This window comes from Electrophorus electricus, chromosome 21, assembly GCF_013358815.1.
Source record: "Electrophorus electricus isolate fEleEle1 chromosome 21, fEleEle1.pri, whole genome shotgun sequence".
NCBI lineage: Eukaryota > Metazoa > Chordata > Actinopteri > Gymnotiformes > Gymnotidae > Electrophorus > Electrophorus electricus.
The window spans coordinates 12628904-12644507 of record NC_049555.1 but is presented as its reverse complement, the minus strand read 5'-3'; the positions used below and the strand labels follow the sequence as shown (position 1 = coordinate 12644507).

Below are 15604 nucleotides of genomic sequence, written 5' to 3'. Positions count from 1 at the left end.
CTCAGGCTGGGCATTGTCGGAGTCAGAAATGAAAAGTGGAAGTCTTACCTTGTCTGCACCGTGTGTGTGTGTGTGTGTGTGTGTGTGTGTGTGTGTGTGTGTGTGTGGGTGGGTGTGTGGGTGGGTGTGTGCGTGTGTGCGCTTTCAGTAATGTCTGCTAAGACAAGCACACACACACTCCTGTTTGCACTCAAAGTTAATCTCCAGTCATCCAGTCTGGGTGACATGACAGTTCCACTCATACTCGCATTACCCAGGAGCAGAGGGCAAAGTAAAGAGGAGAGTGTTCCTTCACTAACACCCTTCACTTACGTCTCTCAGCTTCCAGCCAGGACACTTCACACCTGCATCTGATCTCAGTTCAGTTCAATTCCGTTTAGTTCATTTCACTTTTCAGTGAAATTTCAATTCATTTTATTTAATGTAATTCACTTTACTAGCAAGTATATCATGTCATTTACATTAAGAAATAAATTGACCTGAATTGTTTACATTGTCATGCAGTTAACATAAAAAGACAAAGCACTAATCCAAAGTTAGGAAAACGGATATTACAAAACATAGGAATAATACAGAATGATTTAGAGCTGTGGCGTAGGTTTCATTTCAGCTTTGGAGGGGACACTGCTCACACCACGCAACCTAACACACTTTAGGAGTAGTGTGAAGGGGAATTATTGGCAGGAAACGCCTTTGACTGAAAGAGTAGGTATTTGATGTTTCTCTCTCTCTCTCTCTCTCTCTCTCTCTCTCTCTCTCTCTCTCTCTCTCTCTCCCTCTATTTCTCTCACCTTCTTGCTCTCTCACTCTTTCTCTGGCTAAGTTTGTATATTCCCATGACTGTTCCTTCTTCATGAGGAATGCAGTTGCTCTCACTGCTACTGATCTATTCTATGGGTCATAACCAGTAATAACACTGACTGTATATTATTTCTGAATTTGACTCTGGAATGAATTCAGCATTCTCTGAAAACTACCGTTCAAATGCATCACGTTTCATATCGCTTGCAGCCACACCAGACAAAATACCATGGATCATTTGCTGATATTTAAGGGTCTTTGCAGTTTCTTTGAAAGGTTGCATTGTGCTTTGTCTCTGTGAAAAGACTGCCAGCCTGTTTTATTCCAGGTCTCTGTGCCTTTGATGTCCGAGTGTAAATGCTACTCTGAGTTTGGGCATTTCCTGTGTCATGTGGCATGGGAGCAGGGAACTGTTCAACCCACCTCTGCTTTTCATTGTCTAGGAATCTGGGAGAGAAATAGGACTTCTGTTCCGGGGTAATGGGTGTTGCTGGGCATTGGAAAAGGGGTTTGGACCAAAGAACGAAAATGAAGGTCTGTGTAAGATGATCACACACACACTCATCCTCATTTTTGCTTTAAAGGTATGAACGTGTGTCTGTTTGTGTGTGTAGGACTGTGCACATGCAGAAAGAGAATATTTAACAATAACGAACCCAACATTGTTATTGAAAACTTGCTAAAATAAGTAGTTGCATTGTCCCTTTAAAACACCCAAAGTTCCCTTGTTTAACAGGTCTCAAGTTTGACACTTAGCCTACTTTTAAATAAAGCAATCTGTTTTCTTTTCTCTCCATTGTTTTTGTTTATTATTGTTTTGTTCCCCCTGATAAAGTTGTAGTCTGTCAGTCCATTTGTCATAAACCATGGCAGGGGTAAGTATGTGTGTGTGTGTGTGTGTGTGTGTGTGTGTGTGTGTGTGTGTGCGAGCAGCTCCCTCCCTCATGAGAGTCATCTATCGTCCCAACTACACACACACACACACACACGCACACAAATAGTGGCCAGGACACACAGAGAGAGATGTGCTACCATTAATCTGCTTTGACTGGGGGAAATTGCATCTTTGTAATGAGTATTAGGTGTGCATCTACATGAATTAAAGCTAAATGAGAGAGTGATTGATTACTGTCTCTAAATGATGCGGAGGTGTGTGGCATTACGCTTTAAATGTGACCATCATATCAGCATGATTAAACCACTTGGTCTTGCTGAGAAATGTCTGTGTAAACACCATGAAAAGCTTTAAGCAGAGAGAGGCCTTAAGAGTACTGGAGCTGTCTGCCTTCGTTTACTGTAAACGAGCTGAACTGTTTGCTCCTTGATTTTTCCTAGTTTAAAGTGAATTTGCTTTATAGCTTTGAAGTTGCGTTTGGATTGGGTTAATGTTGTTTACTCAACATATATCTGCATTAGCTAACTGTTGTGGCCAAAAGTGTATTATGCTGGAGTTGTTGTAGCATGTGATATTATGCACGTATGACATACCTGTAGGTATGTGTTAAAGCTGGCTGTGTAGAATGAAACAATTAAGATGCCATATTGTGATCTCTGGTGAAGTTCTAAAAGTTTTAGATAGCATCTTGTTCAGATTGGCACCACTTTGTAATAATAGTTGTTGTTTTTTTTGTTTGTTTTTTTTTGCAAATAATCCTGTCCATCTCTTTTCAACAAGAGAGGGTTGGTAGATCTTCCATAAAAACTAAGCTGTGTCTAAAGAAGTAATGCGAGCCATAGCCCTGTGCTGTCTCCATCTGACATAACGAATCAAAACAAAACATGGTTAATGGTCGCAGCAGACGCTCTCTTGGTGCTGGTTGGCACGGTGACAGCCCTGCAAGGGGATGCGTTTGTACGCCACGTTTGATGTCCCAGCCAAGCGCTCTCTCTCTCTCTCTCTCTCTCAGGCAGGCAGTTCCTTGCGCATCTGCAGAGCCCCATGCATTCGTGCTCGCACAGTCGCAGTTGCACTCACGCTCGCGCGGCTACGCTTGCTCCACAAATCACACACCCACGAAATCCGCTGTTTCTGCATGCACGAAATCGCGGCCTTTCTAGCTTCCAGCCTAAAGGAGGCTTGAACCTTGAACATGCCCCATAACCGCCACGGTTGTGATGCCGTCAGTGCAATTATACGCAAACTTTCCAGAAGTAGCTTTTATTCAGGTGCAACGGTGACAATAAGAGTCAGACACTGTAATTTGGTTAAAGACCGCCAGGACACGGGTTGATGGGGACAGACCTTATTTAGTACGAGACCTGAGGTCGCACAGGATAGTGGGGAGTTTTCATCTTCTTTCACGACATATTTACAGTACCTGGACACGTTAATGTGGCACTGTAGGCACGGAAACCTCAATTATTCTGCCATACTCCCCGTCGAGCTAATTATTCTAAAGACCCTCATTAGCCAGACGTCAGGAAGCGAAAGCTTCAAACTCTTCCTCTTCCTCTGCCTTCGTCTTCCTCTGTTACCTTCAAAACGATCTCCAATCGTATGTCAATTTTTGAGATCTCTCTCTCTCTCTCTCTCTCTCTCTCTCCATTTATATATTTATTTATATGTTTTATATATATTTTATAATGGTGCAGAAGAAGAATCATAGTGTGCCATTTCTGCTAACAATACTCAGTAAACAAGAAGCAAGGAAAAGACTAATGTGGAAAATAAGCGGAGGACAACAAATTAGCACACACATGAAGATGGTAACACACTACTAACGCACTAGTTAGATGGAAAAGAGCACAGTTCAACTTTAGCCATGACATACACAATTCAGCTATTCAAGTTAACATCAAGTTAGAAATGAAATGTGGGCCGAGGAGGGGAGTCCTCGTGCAGGGTTCCTCTCTGCTTGGAGAAACTCCCCTTCCTGCAGCATGGCATGTGTGCGTGGGTGAGTGCTGGTGTCGCCCTGGTGATTTCTGGTGAATGTGGGTGTCGCCCTGGTGACTCCTGGCAAGTGCTGGCATCACCAGCTCCACACGTCCCTCGTTCTTAGAACATCAGAGTCCGAGTCTTCCAGGCACTCAGCCATTTACTGACCTCCGCCCTGACCACTGACTCCAAGCTGCACCCCTGGTTGCTGTGGAGCTTCTCTGATTTCCCCACCTGGTATCAGAACCTCCCCCTCACTAACCGCTCCACCATCATGGCCACTTTATAATACACAGCCATGAGGACATAGCGGGTAGCAGTGTCTGTGGTGAGAAAGGGGCCCGGAACATCCACGTCGGCTCTCCCCATAGACGGCGTCTTCTCTTTAGCGAACGGAGCGAGTGCCAGTGCTCACTCTGCAAATCCAGTGAGCTGAACTGTGCTGAGCAGTGCCCACAGTCCTCTGCGGAATCTGCCCACCAGCCAGCAGGTTCAGCTCCTGTGGCACTGGCAGTTTCGCCCTCGTGCCTCCGGCCTCACGTCATGCCTCACCCCCCGGACCGACTTTGGCGCTGTGTTTTCAGCTCCTCTAGGGAACGTGCAGGCCACACGCCAGGGAGCACTGTCTCTCTGCCTCTTCTCCTCAGCCTGCTGTGGCGACTGCTTCGCTTGCCTCCTCTTTAAACCCAGCGATTCCACCAGAAGAAGTTCTAGCCTAGTATGCACTCATCTTGCACAATCACGAGCCAGATCTCGTGCAGTCCTTCCATCGTGTACGGGAGCCACTCCCTGTCTTTCATCTCGACTTGGCTGCCGGTAACAGATTTGAGTTGGATTATCGCTGCTTCCAAGCTATCAGATGGCTCGTTCGCGTAGCAGCGACACCAATGATATGTTTCCTGTCTACTCTGCACTCGACACAAAGTCCACGGCAGCAGACGATCTTCCTGATGGTAGTTGCCAATGCTGAGGTTTGGTCTTCCCAGACTGTCTGCCCCATACTGAATGACCATGCTCTCATTTCCCCTGGCTTATGTTTGTGGCATTGGCTGCCGCAATGTCCCCTCTTCCTGAGAGTGAGTTCTGCCCTATCTGCCCCAGTGGTAGCTGTTCGGAGGCTGGCTGCTGTGCTAAGTTGCACGTATCACCTCAGCTCTTCCGGCAACAATGGGTTCAGGAAGTGTTTCAATCCTCCTGTGCAACTATCTCAAATGTATCCCCTATCCTTCTAGGCTTTTTCTATCCTTGCAGGCTTTGTCTAACCTTGTAAGCTTTGTCTATCCAGGAGCATTTGCCTGATGATCGCCATTAGCTCCCAGAAATGTCACTGGCAGCAGATTTATAAGCACCTGTAGTCTTTTTTTCTCTCCAACACCAAACAAAGCTGCATTGCGGGGACTGCCATCAACCGGTTATGATGCCAGCTAATATGCCAGTTAAGATGCCTCCTCATGGGAATTATTTGCCCAGTCTAAGTGTCTTTGAGTCAGTGTTTCAATCTAAAGTTCGCTTAACAAATGTGAAACTTATTATGTCTCTAACATCAAGAGTTCCTCAATCTTTCAAGCACTTTTGCATGAAAAGGTTACCCATGTTTCACCTCACTCCAGTGATTTGTGGATGATTGGGTCAGTCAGATTTCTCCCATAAGGCCCACTGCTGTAATGTACCCGTGCTGCTATTAGATGAAAGGTTTAACCAAAATGAGACTGCACAAAGCGGTGTGAATCTTGCTGTGTGCGACCAATGTAGCGGAGCCACTCATCGTATTAAAAACCGGAGAGAAATAAATGCGCTAATCAGGGCGGAGGCCTTCGCCTGCTCTGCGCTGCAATTTGCTGAACTTTAAATTATTCAGAAAGTCATCGTTTTTTTATGTCAGCAACTGTTCGCTTCCCGGCGACAAAGCCTTGGCCAGCCTAATCGTTTCCCATCGTCTGCCGTTTTATGACTGACGTAGCAATAAGCAGATTGTCCCGATATTTATGCCATCTGTGGTTTAGAGAGATAATTAAAGTATATAAATTAATCAAGTGCAATTAATTAGGCGCTTTATGTTGGCGGCGGTACATCGCCTCGCATGTATAATTTATATTTATTGATTTGTTTGCTTTCATTAGCCTGTGAAATAACGGATGAAATACATTAGCGCGCCGGGGAAATGCAGCACTAACCTCACGAGATGTGTGCGAGTGCGCGGGCGGTCGGTAATGGATAGATCAGCGAGCGCTCTGTGCTGATACGGCGCTGTGTTAACTGTCATAAATGTGCAGGATCAATGAGGGATATTCCGCTCCGGACCTTCCCCGCTGATGTATGGTGTGCATGAAAGGCCGGTAGTATGCTCCGTTTACTGTCGGTCTTGGGTCTTCTGATGCAGATCAGGCGCAGAGCTCCAACACAATACTGATTCAACAGCTATTCCTCAACACTCTGCTTTTGATGAGAGAGAGAGAGAGAGAGAGAGAGAGAGAGAGAGAGAGAGAGAATGAGAATGAGAATGTTTAGATTTAATCTAATGTGCACTAAAATATAATTCTTTGCTAGTTCCAACAGATGTAATAAAACTCCTCCCTTAGTGGTAAATGTAATACAACTCCTCCCTTAGTGGTAAAGATTTGTATGACAGGAACCAGGTTTGTTAATGCACGGGTGAAGTGAGAGGTCGTTGCCATGGAGCTTGGGAGTAAGACAGATGACTCGAGGGCACACCTAATGTTCCTAATTGTTCAGGTGGAATCAGTTCTTTTCTCTGACTCGGGTATTGATTATGTGGTTATTGATAAGGGATTACTAAACAGCATGCTACTCGAGACCTCCTAGGCGTACAAGGCACACTGACCTCCTGAGCTTCTGGACAGCACCCGGTGTAACCATATGTTCAGTGTGTTTCTCTTAGTACATGGATAGATGGCCTCAGGACAATGAAGGATCCACAAACAGACCCTCATATGGTTCACTCCAGTGTTTGTGTTTTACAGGAAATCACTGACTCTGAGCTTGTCGACCACTAGTTCTTTAACCTTAGAGGTAAATGCTATTTCTCTGTAGAATTTGGTCCGTTTTCCCTGAAGGCCAAAACATATCGGACTCCACCTGCGCAGCACATGTGCACATGCACACATACATAATCCACCTCCTCTTAGGTTCTAAGGTCAGACGTAAGCATGGGTAAGTGAATCAGACCGGGCAGAAGCTAACTGTGCAGTTGGGGCTCAGAGACATGTCGTTCTTCCCCTGTCTCCTGCAGTTTGTATATGAACTAAAACATAGAGTTTAAATCCCCAGTGGACTAAACTCACAAGAGATTTTGCTTTGAAACTATGTCTCCTCTTAGATGCCATGAATGTCATGACATTCATCATAGCTGTCCTTAATTATTTATTCTGTAAATCTCTAAATACTATTCATGACCAAGCTGTTTTCTTACTGGCTGGCTTTCCCCCATACACCCCCATCTATTTATATCTATCGACTGTGATAAGCTGAAAGTGTGAATGATGATTATTGGTCAGTGCTGAATAATGCAGACACATATCTGTTTGCCCACCAGTAAGAGAAACCTTTTAACCTTTCTTCTCTCTGGGGGGTCGACCTACTCACCCCCCACCACCACCACACACGACTCTCTCTCACACACAAGCCACACACATGGCTCACACACACACACATACGGCTCACACACACAGAGAGCACGTGGTCTGAAAGTTACACTCAGAACAGCTGGAGACATTTGTTGGGTGGTGGTCTTCTGTCTATCCCATATTGCTGTGCGAGACCATGTGTGTGTGTGTGTATGCACGCGTGTGTGAGGAGAGGCCATATTGACAGTACAGGTTGCCCGGTTTCTTTAAATCCTTTGTGGGCTATCTGATCTCCCCACAATGGGGCTCTGGGGAACGACACTGTTTCCATCTCTTTGAATGCCAGGGGAATTTGCCGTCTGAATCCGGGCGGGGGGGGGGGTCAAATCTATCAGGCTATTTATGACCCAGAAATGTGACACTGCTTCTTAAATGCTGTCATCCCCTATGATTTAGTCCCACCAGTCTTTGTGTATGTGTGTGCGCGTGCGTATTAGAGTGAGCATGCGTGCATGTGCATTACCATACGTGCATACATGGCAGAGAGGAGTGGGAGATATTTTACGATCGTTGCAGCAAATTGTTTTTCCCCTGTCTCACCCCTTGTAAACAAAGATGGGTTAATATGTTCTTTTGATGACAGCTTTATAGAAAGCTTTTAGTCCTTGAGTATGTATCATATTTACTGTAAGTGTACTTCAACTACAAAGACATGTCATGGCGGTCATAAATCAAAGCTGGGCTGTTACTCAGAGTACAAAATGTATTCAAATAAAGTGCCTAAAATATGATTGTTATCTTATCTGTGGGAGACAGAAAGTCACTGTGTTTGGTTTGGAGTATGAGAAGAGAAGGGCTCCGTGTCTACTGAAAGTGATGTAATGCTGTTACTCAAGCACATCCCGCCTGTTTACAACATGACAACAGGATTTGGGCTTTCTCATTCCTGTTTAATTGAAAGCAGGTCTTCCTCTGAAGGTGAACAAGGCCTTTTGGTTTTTTACAGACGCATCTCTCTCTCTCTCTCGCTCTCTCACTTCCTTGCAGAGTTTTTGTCTGTCAGCGTATCCGCATCTTTTGCCACAAAACAAACCACAGTCTGTGCAAAATATGTGCAGATGTTTAAATCGGATTATCAAAACAACAACAACAAAAAAATCAAAAAGTATTACATTAAGAGTAAAATGATCAGTACTATCTGAGACTTTAAAGAGTGACTTCTTTAGCGTCACGTGTGATTGCGTATGGAGGTAAACAGAGGAAGCTGGCGCTAGGGAGAGCAGGAGGACGTGGAGCTGTGGAGCTGTGGAGGTGTGGGGGTGTGGAGATGTGCGGGGTGTCGAGCGTGTCGAGCAGCCCTGAATTTACAGCTCAGGAAGCCCAGCGCGAGGCTGAATTTGGGCGGCTCGCGCGTCTTATTGAAGGAAAGACAGTGTGACAAGTCATCGATGCTTCCGGCTGCAGCGCTAAAGTAATGAAAGCGCCGATTGATCTCGGACGAGCAGCCTCGAGAGCGCACCCGCTATTATTTAAGTCCCGGGCTTCACGCGAAGCTGTTTCCTCATCCGCAGAAATCGGTGCGATGCCACGCGGGAATAAACTGTATGTGGAGGAATAGCGCGAGGAGAATTTTAAATGCACGTTCAGTGTTGCTGGGGCTGTCCGTGCAGATTTGGTCGTGGCGTTTTCGCTTGGTAAATAGGATTACCATAACCGTTTTCCTCCTATATGATGTAAATACGGTGTATTGTAGCAGATAAGGTCTATCCTACTCGTGGTTTGTCTTGTAACTCAGCTGACAATCCTGTATGTCAGTGTTTCATTTAAAGGTTGTCACTGTCTCAGTTCAGTTTGAGGTGTGTGTGTGTGTGTGTGTGTGTGTGTGTGTGTGTGTTTGCACACACTATAGATTTAAAAGAATAAAGTCTTTCTAAGCAGAGTATCAGAAGCACTGAAATTATTGTGAAGCTCACAACTAAATTAGGCCTATTGTATGTTAAACGTACAGACTGCCATCGTTCGCCTGTGGCTGGTCCGCACTGTCAGTCTGGATGTAAAGAATGTGTGAAATGGTAGTTTTGTCCTTTCCTTCTCTCAGTGACCCTGAGCCGTGAGTCTGCCATCTTATCTCCTGCTCCTGCTTACCAGTGTTGTGCTGTTCACGTTCTGGTGCAGGAGGCAAAAGGGTGGTGTGCTTGGCTTTGGTTTATGGGGATCAGGAGCAGGGTGCCCTGACCGGACGGGTGGGTGGGGGGGACAGAGGAGAAGAGCAGGGAGGGGTTGAGGGAGAATCGTTGAGTAAACCATAAAGTGAGAAAGAGGTTGATGAGAGAGAGCGAGAGAGAGGGAGAAAAAACAAAGAGAACACTGCTCTCCATGCCTCAGCTGGCAGCCAAAAGAACTAAACCCCATCCACCAATCCTCTCGACTAACCCCTTCTACTAACGCTCTCTACCAACCATCTCTACTAACCCTCTTTACCAACCCCTTTCTGTCCACCCCCTCTACCAACCTCATCATTCAGTTCCACCCTCCAAGCCTCCACTCAAGCTGGACGGTTTCAAGGTTATGCTAACTCAAACATGCTGCACTAATAACATAAACAGTGCGATAACCAACCGCCCAACAGATTTCTGTCATAACTCATGTCCGTGGGCGGCCTGGAGCGCGATATTTTTTTTGGACTCGTAAAATCGTGGAGGAACAATATTTTTGATTCCAGTGCTCTGACTGACATTCTTGGGGTTGTGTACTCATGCGTCTCGTCAAACGAACTTGTTTCTGAGTGTCTCCTAACTGTCTCCTGAACTGCCCAGACACTGGGCTCCTGGTTAAATAATCCTTAACGTTGAAGAACTTATCTTCTACCTTATTGCTTTTGCCTTCATTCTGGGGCCATTGTGCACATCTGATGCCCTTCAATCAACACTGCCTCTTTGCTTTCCTAGTGAACGCCGTCGCAGCACTGCCAAAATGTGAATCCTAGCAAAACCCTGTCCCGCTACCCAAGAGCCTAGCATGACCAAAGACCACAAAGACTATTTGAATATATTATTTGTGTTGTAAATCATCCAGCTAGCAGGGGAGAGAGGGGGAGCATAAGCACATGGCTCTGTAGATGTATGTGCTCTGGCCACATCATTGGCGGGCCTAGCAGTCCAGGAGGCTGAAGTCTGGTAATCCTCGGATATATATTCCCCTAATTAATCCTGATTACGACCCTCTAATCGCCCTCCTCGAGCCGCTCGGAAGCAAAGTGACATTTCCTAATGAATCGAACGTGACATACTCCGCTCCAGCATCTGTGTCATGGACACCCTTGCTGGTCAGGCCCCGAGAGACAGAGGCAACCGAAGGTGGGGGGGTTCGTTTTACCAAGTGCTTCTGGGCAATGTCACCTAGATGTTTTAGACACTTAACAAGGTAGATTTGTAGTAGCTAACAGCACCTCTCCCTCCACCCCTCTCCCTCCACCCCTCTCCCTCCATGCAGGGAATGGAGCTTCAGCTAGTAGCATTGATTATTAACAAATAAAAATGTGTGCTTTTAAAACATTCTGATTTTCAACATGACTGCAGTTTATGCCATCTTGAGGCAAGTCAACAGAAATTTAATTTACCATTTTTCACTGGCTAACTGCCATATTGGTTGATGTTATGTCGTTGGTCTTTGTCTTGAAACACCAGCTGGTACAAGTATACTGACACAGAGATCTTCCTGGGAGAGTTTCCTCCGACCCACACTGTCTTATTAAGCCATCTTCACCCATGACCTATTCTGGTCATATGCATTAACTCCAGCCAAGGTCAAGCCTAACAGAGCACGCAACTCCATCAGGGCTGTAAGTGAGAGGCAGGCGCCGCTGCCGAACACTGACCTGGCCCTTTTACATCCGGGTCAGTGGGACCGGGGGCCCGCCAGGTCACTTGCTGCACCAGTAATACTTAACAAATGAACTCTGTCCACCCGCAGAGGGCGGGGGGGGCATGCCACTTTTCTTTACGCCACACCATCCCGGGAGATGGGATTGTGTGAAGCCTGAGATTGTTTCCCCGATTAGAGAGAGACAGAAAGAGAGAGAAAGAGAGCGAGTGTGAGTTTCGGTCCTGAATCACTCATTCCCTGCTCTGGAATCAGCTCTACTCCGCCAAGCACTCAGAAAACAATAGCCAACACCTCCACCCTCTACATCACCCCCTTTGATCGGCCAAATGAAGGCCGTTGGCATTTCTTATAGAGTGGAGATTGCTTATCGATCTATATCAAAATATTCATGCTAATCCACGGCCAGCCTGAGACTACTTTCAAGACAGGTTAGCAATCAGAGCAGGCCTGGTCTGTCTGGGGCAATTGGCATAGCCGTGGAGGGTAATCAGAGAGGGGCCTAGCAGTCAAAGACACTTTGCCGTTTAAATGTAGAGGCCTGACAGTGATGGAGGAGGCTGCAGAAAGGTGTTGACAAACCAAATTGTTTGTTCCAGCATTATTTTGCCAGAGATCAAGTCCAGAGTAATGCGCTGTGAATTTGTTCATTATGGTTTGAGGGTTTGGGGGGGGGGGGGGGGGGGGGGGGGGGGGGGGTGTCTGAGAAAGCTGAGGGTTTGGATGGGCATGCAGGGTGTGTGTGTGTGTGTGTGTGTGTGTAAGAGGGGGTGGGTGGGATATTACTACAACTGGTGTCAGTATCTCAAGTATGTGTAGAGAACACACCATGTTTTGTACGGTTCTTAGGAGGAACTCATAGAAAATAGTCACTGTTCCTGTCCTGTAATCTTATACTCACTAATAATAATATCACAATCCCTTTAGATCAGTCTATTAATGTCATTGCAGTAATAATATAACTATTATTTCATAACCCACCCAGGGGCATTACACACAGTACACTTTAGATTACAAATCTACATGGAAACCCATTGACTTTTACCTTCAAAGCAACACTGACCAAAACCTACGTCAACTTAAGTTCATAGGTAGTAGTTCATAGGTAGTGCTTCTCGTGTGTCTGATGCCTGGCTTCCTCCCCTCACAGGTGGCAGCGAATGGCACAGTGGATCTGCCTCCACATGCTAATGCAGTTATGGCCCCGAAGAAACGGCAGCGGCGAAGATCGGGAGCTGATCCGTCCGAGGCCACAGGAGTCTAACCGCTAGCGCCATATGGCTGGGTAATGACAAGAAGCCTGCATTCAGGTCAGCAATACAGCAGTATTAGTGTCAGGTGGGGATTAATGTGCTAATTTTCCTTTATGCTCAGATGCTCGTGTATGTGACTGGCCTTCCCTTCCTCTGCATCCAGGAGTCTCACAGATACCTCACCCTCGTTTACAGCGCTATGCTAACACGCCCTCCCAGGGATTCTACGACTGCGATCGCTATTGTTGTTTTTGTTGTTGTTGTTTTCTTGGATTGTTGTTGCCCTTGATATCCTTGCACTGATTATTTACAGGGCTGTGTATTAATGAACCCTGTTTTCTGTTTTAAGATGATAAACACTTTTCTTAGAAAAGCAGTGAGGAAATAAGACCAGGGCTTCTGTAAGGAGATGTATGCCAGCACATGTAAACAGAATATATCCCTCGAACTCATTAACATCTTCATGTTTAGGGTGCTGTTTTCAGTGTAATATTTATATGAAGAGCAGTACTCTAAAACATCAAAATGAACATTAATGCTTCACATTATGTATTCAGTAGCGTTTGATTAAATTATCGTGAACTCTTAAAAGCATGTTGTTCTTCCAATAAGCCCTGGTATTCCTTCTGTCACGTGCTAACCTGTTTTATGTCCAACTTAAAGTACAGTTATAGCTTACACTCAGTGGTAATGAGTGGAACTATATTGCATTAAAATGCTTTTTCTCCAAAAAGGAGTTTTTATGCTGACACAACAAAATCATAGTCCTGATCATTGGGTAAAGCCTTTTGTTCTGAAACACTATCTTAAGTTATTAGGTTTATTAGGAAGTTCCTTAGAAATAAACATAGCAGGTGGTAGATTGTGTGATCAATGTGTTTTGTTTTGTTTTTTACCTCTGGAGCTGACATAGTTCCTACAGTGGTTCAGAGTCTTAAGAATAGGAGACTCATGTAAAGAGTGCACATATTGTTCCAGTAAGTCCTTGTTTCAATAAAATTATGTACGCAATATGATAATGTAATATATTCAGTTCGAGGCTAAAAGGCAAGCAGGAATATCTTTGATGTGACAATGTCTGGGATGAGACCATATGCCCCTCTCTCTCTCTCTCTCTCTCTCTCTCTCTCTCTCTCTCTCCTCTCTCTCTCTTTCTGTTTCTTTCTGTCTCTCTCTGTCTCTGTGTGTGTCTCTCTCTCACTCTTTATCACACACACACGCACGCACACACACACACACACACACACACACACACACACACACACACACACACACACACAGGATTCTGAGTGCCAACAGACCTTCTCTTTGTCACCTGTGTGTGTGCGCGCGCGTATAGAGCAGTTGTTTGGTGTTAAGGTGAGAGTCAGTTGGGGGGAGCTCTGGGAACTGGCAGATGGATGTGCTTTTGCATATGTGTAAATAGTCACAGATAGCTATTAGCATACCTCTGTACAGATGGCAAACTAATAAAGAACAAACCATAAACCTGTCTGCTCTTAAATTGCACTCGAAAAACTGCAAATAAGCTTCTTGCATTCATACTGAGCTCATTCAGAAACACCCTGTCAGCTGCTAGGAGAAAGTTGTAGGTATTTAGTTTTGCTTATTGACAGGGCAGTGCTACGTTGATTGAGCGTTATGAAGAGTTATTGTATTAGTTATTAGAGAGAGATTTTATAATAATTATAAATATTTTAGCACACAGGCACACTGCATTTGTCAATCAATGTTCAGATGTTGAAGATTTGCGTCTGTGCATATCTGGATACCTGTGCGTGCATCTGCATGTGTGTGTGTGTGTGTGTGTGTGTGTGTGTGTGTGTGTGTGTGTGTGCATGTGCATGTGTATGTTTGTAATATATTGAGGTGATGCAAGCTGCATGTGGAATTACTCAAATGGTTGCCTGTGTGCGTGAGAGAGAGAGAGGGGGGATAAAGGTAGAGAAAGATATAGAGAGAGGGATAGAGATAGAGAGGGAGAGATGGCTAGAGGCAGGGGGAGGGAGGGATAGAGGTGGATGGGGCATGTGAGAAAGGGATGGAGGGTGAGGGAGGCAGAGATAGAGTGAGGGAGAGGATGGAGGAATAGAGGCAAGAAACGAGATCATGTCTGAAGCTCGTTTAATTCTGAGTTATGTTATATTGTTATGTTATGATATGTTATATTATGTTATGATGTGTTATATGTTATGATATGTTATGATATATTATGTTGTATGTTATATTGTTATGATATGTTCTATGATGTTATGATATATTGTTATATGTTATATTATGCCATATGTTATGATGTTATACTATGTTATATTATGTTATATGTTATATTATGTTATGTTATATTATGTTATGATATGTTATATTGTTATGCCATGTTATGATATGTTATGTTGTTATATTATGTTAAGATATATTATGTTATGTTATATTATGTTATGTTATGATGTGTTATATTGTTGTCATATTATGTTATGATATGTTATGTTATGATATGTTATATTATGTTATGATATATTATGTTATGATATGTTATTTTATGTTATATGTTATGTTATGATATGTTATATTGTAATGTTATGATATGATATATTGTTATGTTATGATATATTATGTTATATTATGTTGTTATGATATGCTATATTATGTTATGATATGTTATATTATGTTATATTGTTATGATATGTTATATTATGCTATATGTTATATTATGTTATGTTATAATATGTTATATTGTTATGATACAATACGATGTGTTATGTTATATTGTTATGTTATATTATGTTATGTTATATTATGTTATGTTATGTTATGATGTTATATTGTTATGTTATGATATGTTATGTTATGATATGTTATGTTATATGTTATGTTATGTTATGTTATGTTATGTTATGTTATGTTATGCATGTGTCCAGATGTGTTTACTGTGTCCCTTTTTGTGAGTCAAAGCAAATCAAATCCTCACAGTGGACCCACAAATCACTTGGAGCTTAATCTAGTACTGAGGTTCAGATATATCATAAAAGAAAAGAAATCTGACCATAGTAAAATGCACATTATAGATCTAATTCTCAGCATCCTGAGACTTCACATTGAGCCTAAACAATTGTTATTATTATTCAGTTTTCAATAGCACTTCCGGTGGTACCCTCATTAGATATGCAGGTTGCAATCTTGCCAGTGGCTGGCACTTGGCCTATATGTAA

General features: G+C 43.9%; 1 long non-coding RNA gene across 2 annotated transcripts; it reads left to right on the top strand.

The window, feature by feature from the left end:
• The first annotated feature begins 1251 nt into the window (after positions 1-1251).
• LOC113585368 lies at positions 1252-13500 on the top strand. 2 transcript variants are annotated; one of them, XR_003411499.2, is made up of 3 exons: positions 1252-1335; positions 12296-12430; positions 12520-13500. It is a non-coding gene; the product is annotated as an uncharacterized LOC113585368 (long non-coding RNA). The 2 variants fall into 2 exon arrangements; XR_003411498.2 differs by lacking the exon at positions 1252-1335 and adding an exon at positions 8552-8957.
• The last annotated feature ends 2104 nt before the right edge of the window (positions 13501-15604 follow it).